Here is a 7,324-nt window from a genome sequence, read left to right as displayed (position 1 = left end):
TGCTGCTCTAAAAACAAAATAAGGGTTTTTAAGTCATTGAGTTCTACATTTTAGTTATTAAGTACAAACTTGGATCAATTAAAAAATACAGAACGCATGATGATACAAAAAAGCAAGGGACGCTACCCCTCTGTAGCGGTAAAAACTCCCTAGCAGAATAGCAAGTGAACATGCTTTTAAGAGCTTTCATGATTTTACCAAAATATTCCCTCTTGCTTTAAAGACATACTATGAAAAAAAGTGCACAACTTCTTCAGTACTCTCCCTAACTAGTAGGTTAGAAAGGTCTACTCCCGGACAAATAAAAGTGTCAGTCTTTGACATGGAGTAGAACAGATTTGATAGCCCATTTCTCATCTCTCTTTTGGTGATCAGCAGCAAACAAGGATAAAGTATTAAGGACAAAGACAGCAGTGTCATTGGATCTCTGGCCAACGTAGTGTTTGAAAGCTCCCCAGTGTTAGTATTGCAATATGGGCCCAGCAGTGAACAAATCTATTTCCACCTCCCAGCGCACCCCCAGCATCATCTCTAGATCTCTGGTAAGGATACTATTTCATATAGTACAGGGTCGATGTCCTTTGGTGTTAATTTCCTGGTTGCATTTGATTCACAAGGAAGACAAATACACAGTGATTAAAGGGACCTTAACGGCAGGGTACTTCCTCTCACAGACCTTTGATTGTCAGTGTCAGGCAGCAGAGGACACTTGGTGCTTGGCCCCATGGTGAGACAAGCTGTAGAACAGGAGGTGATGGAGTGATGACAAGGTGGGTCGGGCCCATCTGTCAGAACTCACAGTGGGAGGACCTTGAAAATCCAGTAGTGACAAGTTCACTGTCATTAAACAAGGCACATAAAAGACCAACTGCTTGGCCCAATAGGTAGAGCTCTTTTAGTTTCATTTAACTGCAGCTCTAATCAAAAAGGAAAAAAAAAAGTCTTCACTAGATTTTACAAATATATTCTAGATCCAGATAAATCAATTCTTTCTACGAGCGCTGTCCACTGGATGCTCTGTTTTAATAAAGTAATTAAAGGTTCATACATACATAGCTTATTTTGAACCTAAAGCAAACATTAACAAATTTAATCTGACTGGCTACAGGATATTAGTTTCCACATAAACTGGAAAGAAATACAAGTTAATTAGCAGCAGTTTTCTGGTTGCTTTACAATATCTCTAGCCAGTGTTCTAGAATAAATTGGGCAAAATTAAATATCAATTGTTCATTTTTGTAAGTATTATAACTTGTTTTGGCAGAACAATCTTAGTGGTTTTGTGAGACTTTAGTATGAAGTATCAGTTCCTAGCTAGGTAATCTTGATGTTGCAAAAGTTATGAAATTTGATTTAGGGGAGTGTTTTGTTTCTAAATAAAAATGTCAGGTGAGCACTCGCACTTCAATCTGTCATGCTAAAAAGCAGTTACAGAGACTCTGCCAGAATATGCATGGATGTCTACTGAACACTATTAGAAACTAATAGATATATTTTTATTCCACTGTCATTTATTTCATTTACTAGAAAAAAAGGTTTATGATGCCAATAGATACCAAAAGCTGACATTTCATGCTAAGATTCCTGATGATGTTTAGGGTTTGATTTTTCTTTATTTTTTCTAAATGCAGTAAAATAGCTGATATCATGATTTTAGGTATTTGATTTTTAGTGGCTTATTAACCACACACTACTGTAGTTGTTTCTGAATAAATTACTTTGCTTTTAAAAGTCATACCATATTCACTAGTATACATGTGTATATAAATACATAAATTTTGAAATGCATGTAGCACTATGCAAAGCCAAAGTCTCATTAATCTTAAGGTACCATGGCCATTTTCTTTAGGTTTTGGAAGTAACAGTAGATCCTTGGGACTACAGCTTTCCTCTGAAAGTCCACTTAAAACCATGCCAAATGCACTGGACACAGGATGGCCCCTAAAACTCCTCATGATTTTCTCTTTTATATTCCTTTCTTGATTCTTAAAAAGCGAAGGGTAGAGCTGGGTATTGTGAATGTGCTGTGAGAGGGATCCAGCAGTCAAGAAGACTGTAGACCATTGAAGCAGGACACAAACATACAGGTCCCATGCCTGAACAGGAAAACAGGTGTTTTCTGGAAAGCTAAAACAAATTTCATTCAGTCCCTGCATAATGACAAAGTACATCTAAATAAATATTTATTTAATAAATATTAAATATTTAGCCAGCTTCTGTTTTCTTATTTCACCTGCATTGGTATGGGCCATCACTATGGACCTGCTTATATACTTCTTTGGAAGAACTTTTTCAATCAAAATATGCTGTTGTTATCTTCAAAGGCTTTTTTTTTTTCATTTCTTTAATATAGTCTCATCTATTTTGATCTTTAGTATACTTAGAAAGAAAAGCTAAACTGAATTATTTTAGGCCAATAACAAGGATAGGCTGTTACTTTGCATTGCTCCATAACTTGTACTTTAATGCTTTTGTACCTATGACACTTTCCTAGATTCTGTGATGATTGTGTTAATTGTGGAAACATCTTTAAATGTTTCCTGGACAGATATTTAAATGTCAGTATTCACTTTAGTGAAAACAAGTAGTCGCTCAGTGCTTTATATTCCTGTGGTTAGCAACTGAATTTTCCTTTGCTGTTTTGCTGTCTTTTCTGAAGTTCTGTACTAGAATTGGCTTAATTCTAAACAAGATGTTTCCCTGATAGGAATAAATATGTATAGAGTGCCACCTGAGTAATTACTGCTGCTGGCCATCATGCTAAGTCTTTCAGCTGCCCCATTTCTGTCCAATCCAATGTGGTTTTAAGGCAACATATAATTTCCCTGTTAAGGCAAGTTATTTATATCCCAGAGGCTATGTGATTAGGGGGAAAAAAAAAAAAAAAGGCAGCATTAGCACTGACGTCTTAAACATATTTTGACACTAATAATATAAGTTTCATCACAGATTGATAAATTGTAAGAATATCTCTTACAACAGACTTCATCACCTATTAGTGAAATACAGTTAAACAAAAGATAACTCTCTTGAAAGGGACCTTTGGAAGTCCTTTCTCCAATCTCCTGCTCAAGCAGGGCCAGACCTGAAGCCAAAGTTGCTCAGGACTTTATGCAGTCCAGTCTTAAAAACCTTCAAATGAAGTTTGTGCAATCTCTGTAGGCTCCCTGCTCCCCAGCTGTATTGTCTCCACGGAGGAGACTGTTTTCCTTATACCCAGTCTGATGCCTTCTGGTTTCAGTTTATGCCTGTTGTCTTTTGTTGTTCTCACATGCACTATGTGAAAAGCCTAATTCAATCTTCTCATTGCCCTCCCATGAGGTCCTGGGGAGCTACTGGTAGGACTCCAAAAGCCATCTCTTCTGGCTGAACAAGTCCTGCAGTTTCAGTTCACAGGCCAAGTGTTCCAGACCCTCAGCAGCTTGGTGGCCCTCCCCTGGAATTGTTCCCTTTTATCAATATCTTTCTTCTATTGGGAGGATCCTGAAACTGGACTCAGTATGGCAGATGTGGTCTACCAAGCACTGAATAGAGGGGGATAATCCCTTCCCTCAATCTACAGGCTATGCTTTTATTGATAAATCCCAGGATGCTGCCAGCTCTCTTTGCTGCCAGGGCACACTGCTGGCTCATGCTCAGCTCGCTGTCTGCCAAGACCCTGGGGCCTTTTCCATAGAGCTGCTCTCCAGTCAGTTTTTATCATTTATTTATCCACTCTTCTCAACTGTAAAATCCTAACTTCCAAACAAAAACATTGTGGGAAACAGTGTTTCATGATTGAGCTCTTTGTTGTCAAAGCAGAAAATACAGCAGAAGGGTTACAAATTTGTTACTTTCAGCAAATTCAGTTTAGTATTACATTACAACTAATTCTAAAGTGCTTACATTTTAGAACACCACCATAGAGACTGTAAACTGTTACTCAGTATGTTCTGGTTAGTATCATATATTTAATCTTAATCAAGTTGCTTTTCAGTATTCAGTTATCAGTTACGTAGTGGTTTGGTAGCTTTTATAAGACCCAGCCCAAATTGTGGTCCCTTATTGTATGTATTGGATACCAGAAATATTCTAAAGGAGGTAGTCCCTGACCAAAATAGCTTTTAAATTAAAGCAAACATAAACAAATTTTTCTTTCCTTTTTTTGGACGTAATAAGAATAACAGAGAATAGTGATAAACAATTAATCAAGTTATTTCTAGCCTAACTTTGTTGAGACTGAATTCATGGTAAAGACCTTTGTTGATTCAGATGAAATATAAACTAGTTCACTTGGTCCTAATTAAAAATGACATGTAATCCTTAGGCCATGGTTTCCAAAGTAGTAATGTGACAGTTTTAACCCCAGCCATGAAACTAAGCACCACGCAGCCGCTTGCTCACTCCCTCCCTCTGCCCCAGTGGGATAGGGGAGAGAATTGGAAGGGCAGAAGTGAGAAAACTCATAGGCTGAGATTAAGACAGTTTAACAGGTAAAGCAAAAACCAAATGAGCAAGCAAAGCAAAACAGGGAATTCATTCATGGCTTCCCATCAGCAGGCAGGTGTTCAGCCATCCCCAGGAAAGCAGGGCTCCATCATGCATAGCAGTTACTTGAGAAGACAGACACCATCACTCCAAATGCCTCCCCTTCCTTCTCCTTCCCCCAGCTTTATATGCTAAGCATGACATTCTAAGGTATGGAATATCCCTTTGGTCAGTTGGGGTCAGCTGTCCTGGCTTTGCTCCCTCCCAACTTTTTGTGCACCTGCTCACTGGCAGAGCACAGGAAACCTGAAAAGTCCTTGATTTAGAGTAAGAACTACTTAGCAACAACTAAAACATCAGTGTGTCATCAACATTATTCTCATACCAAATCCAAAACACAGCACTGTACCAGCTACTGAGAAGAAAATTTACTTAATCTCAGCCAAAACCAGGACACAAGAATAACAGAGAATGATGATAACCAATTAATCTAGTTATTTCTAGACTAATTTTGTTTGGACTGAGTTAATGGTAAAGACTTATGTTGCTTCAGATGAAAAGGATTATATTTCATTTGGTCCTCATTGATATTGACATGTAACCATTAGGCTATGGTTTCCAAAGTAGTGATGTGACTCTTGATTTGGAAAACAGGACATGGGCTTTCTTTTTCAGTGTCCAGAAACAGTCAGCTTCTGAAAAGTTGAGATGCCCAGAGCCAAATTTTAAATTTAACTTTTGGCTACATTTTCATAGTTATTTTGGTATCTGAAGGTGAAAAAGACACTCTTTGTTGTGTTTTTTCCCTGTAAATGTTACCTTTGAGTAGTAAAGTCTGCACATGGCACAGAATTATGAAGGTACTTAATCATTTCTCAAAAATTTAATAAGCTCTTCTTTACTTCTTTGGGTTCCTAGACAACATTCAAATCATCTGTAAGATCGCATTATGCTCCTCTATATTTGAAAATAGGACTTGGACTGCTAAGTTGTTTCAGAGTTTTTGAAAATGAACCAAAGAGCTGAATAATTTTAAATCGTCTTTAATATGAAGAGCTTAGAGCACTTAAGGAAGTGCAGTGGGATAATTTTTCTCTTTTTGCATCTGTTAAAACAGAAGGATAAGAAATGGTTTCCATCCCAGATAGCCAGCACAGGGTTTTGTTGTTTCTATGTTTTAGGTACTCATATACACAATTTAAACTCCTATCATTGGAATAAAAAGGTCCTTTTCAAGCTCCTTAGGGAAAAGAGAGAGTTCTTTGATGTTTTATAAAGAAACCATGTTTATTTCCATTTCTCTAAGGACATGCTGAAAATCAGATGAGAAACACCCAATAGCACACTTTGGATTAGGCACACCTGGAGGCAAAAGTTTCTTCGTGATATGGAACCTTCTGTGGCAGCACGGTGATAGGGCTGTATATAACTGCAGTGTCACAGGTTGCTCAGAATCGGTTTTTTTCCCTTGTTAGAGCTGTTGATTTCTGCTCTGAATACCTTCTTGTATAGCAAGTAATGATTGAGAGAATTTCTGTATCTCCTTGTAGTATGTTTAGCCTAATCAACTAGATTTTTTTATTGTCTGTAATAACAAGGGTTCTAACCATATCTGATAAAAGGTGGTTCTCATTACCTTGAAGATTTTAAAATACCTTGTGGTATCTAGTAGTCAAGTTTAGCCAGTGTCTCAAATCTCCTCTGCAAATACTCTTGTAAAATTAGATTGCTTTTGCACTTGTCAGGAAGTGGCAATCAAATCAAATGCTGATTCTTTAGGATATGGTAGATGTCATTTATCTTTAATATGCACCAGTGTGTAATTCTTATATGCAAAGTCAGTCGGTTGTCTCATGCAATTGCTTTATTACCATCTTCAACCTACTTTTTTGTTGATTTTGGCTATTAGTGAATTTCCCCTTCATGACGTTTGAGGAAAGAATCAGATAACTGCATGAAATTGTTGCTTAATTCATAAGTTTTACAAATAAAGAACTGAACACCATGTTTATAGACACAATTGCCAAATGGTCTATAAACTATGAATCTGCAAGGAGTTATTCCTGCAGGTAATCCAGTCACATGAGTTTGAACTAAGCATGGAAGTAGAAGCTTGTTAAATCCAAGTCTAAAATTATTTCATTGAAATCTTCTCTGAGTGAATAGCCTCTTTAGTTCAATTGGTAGGTATTAATTTAAAGCCCAATCTACGGTGGATTCAATTGCACCTGCTGCTGTACTTTGGCCTAAAATAAGATGAGATATTTGCTAACCAATTTTAGAGTGCTAGCCAGATACATCATATCTCAGTAGACACTAACAAGCAGAATTGAAAGGCAAAGAGGAAAGTAACCAGCAATTTCAATACATATCAAAATAAAGTTTGAAATTAGAGCCATCAAAATATCTGTTAAAAGGTAAGGGAAAAAAAAATAATAAAATAAACCACTGCCTCCTCCAGACAGCTTACCTAATTTACAATGCCATCCTGGAATAAATGTTTCTTCGTGTTGCAAGGAAGAAAAAGACATTGAGACTTTTGTTAAGGATTTATCTACTAGTTGTCTTATATTGAGCACTGTTTACAGAAGAAAGCCCTACACTAGAAAGATTTTGCTCTTGTAGTTACTATGGGAGGTTCTCAAAGCAGCAGTGAAACTCCAGAACATTTGGAGAGTTCCAAGGACTTATTTTAGTGGTAAGCTCATGCTAACTCTTTGACTGGAATAATATTTCTTGTGTCAGCACAGGTGTGTCTTCAGCAGGGCTCTATTTCACATTCATAATTGATATAACTTTAAAGTGTATATCAGGTTAATCAATTTTGTGAGGTTGATTTCATCATTATCAGGGCATT

At 37.1% G+C, this 7,324-nt stretch overlaps 1 protein-coding gene across 1 annotated transcript in view; it reads left to right on the top strand.

Moving 5' to 3' along the window:
- The window catches only part of DLC1 (DLC1 Rho GTPase activating protein), a 230,734-nt gene that overhangs the window by 101,579 nt on the left and 121,831 nt on the right, over positions 1 to 7,324 (top strand). The window lies entirely within an intron of this gene.

Source organism: Falco peregrinus, chromosome 2, assembly GCF_023634155.1.
Source record: "Falco peregrinus isolate bFalPer1 chromosome 2, bFalPer1.pri, whole genome shotgun sequence".
In the NCBI taxonomy this organism is placed as follows: domain Eukaryota; kingdom Metazoa; phylum Chordata; class Aves; order Falconiformes; family Falconidae; genus Falco; species Falco peregrinus.
This window is presented reverse-complemented; position numbering and strand designations above follow the sequence as displayed.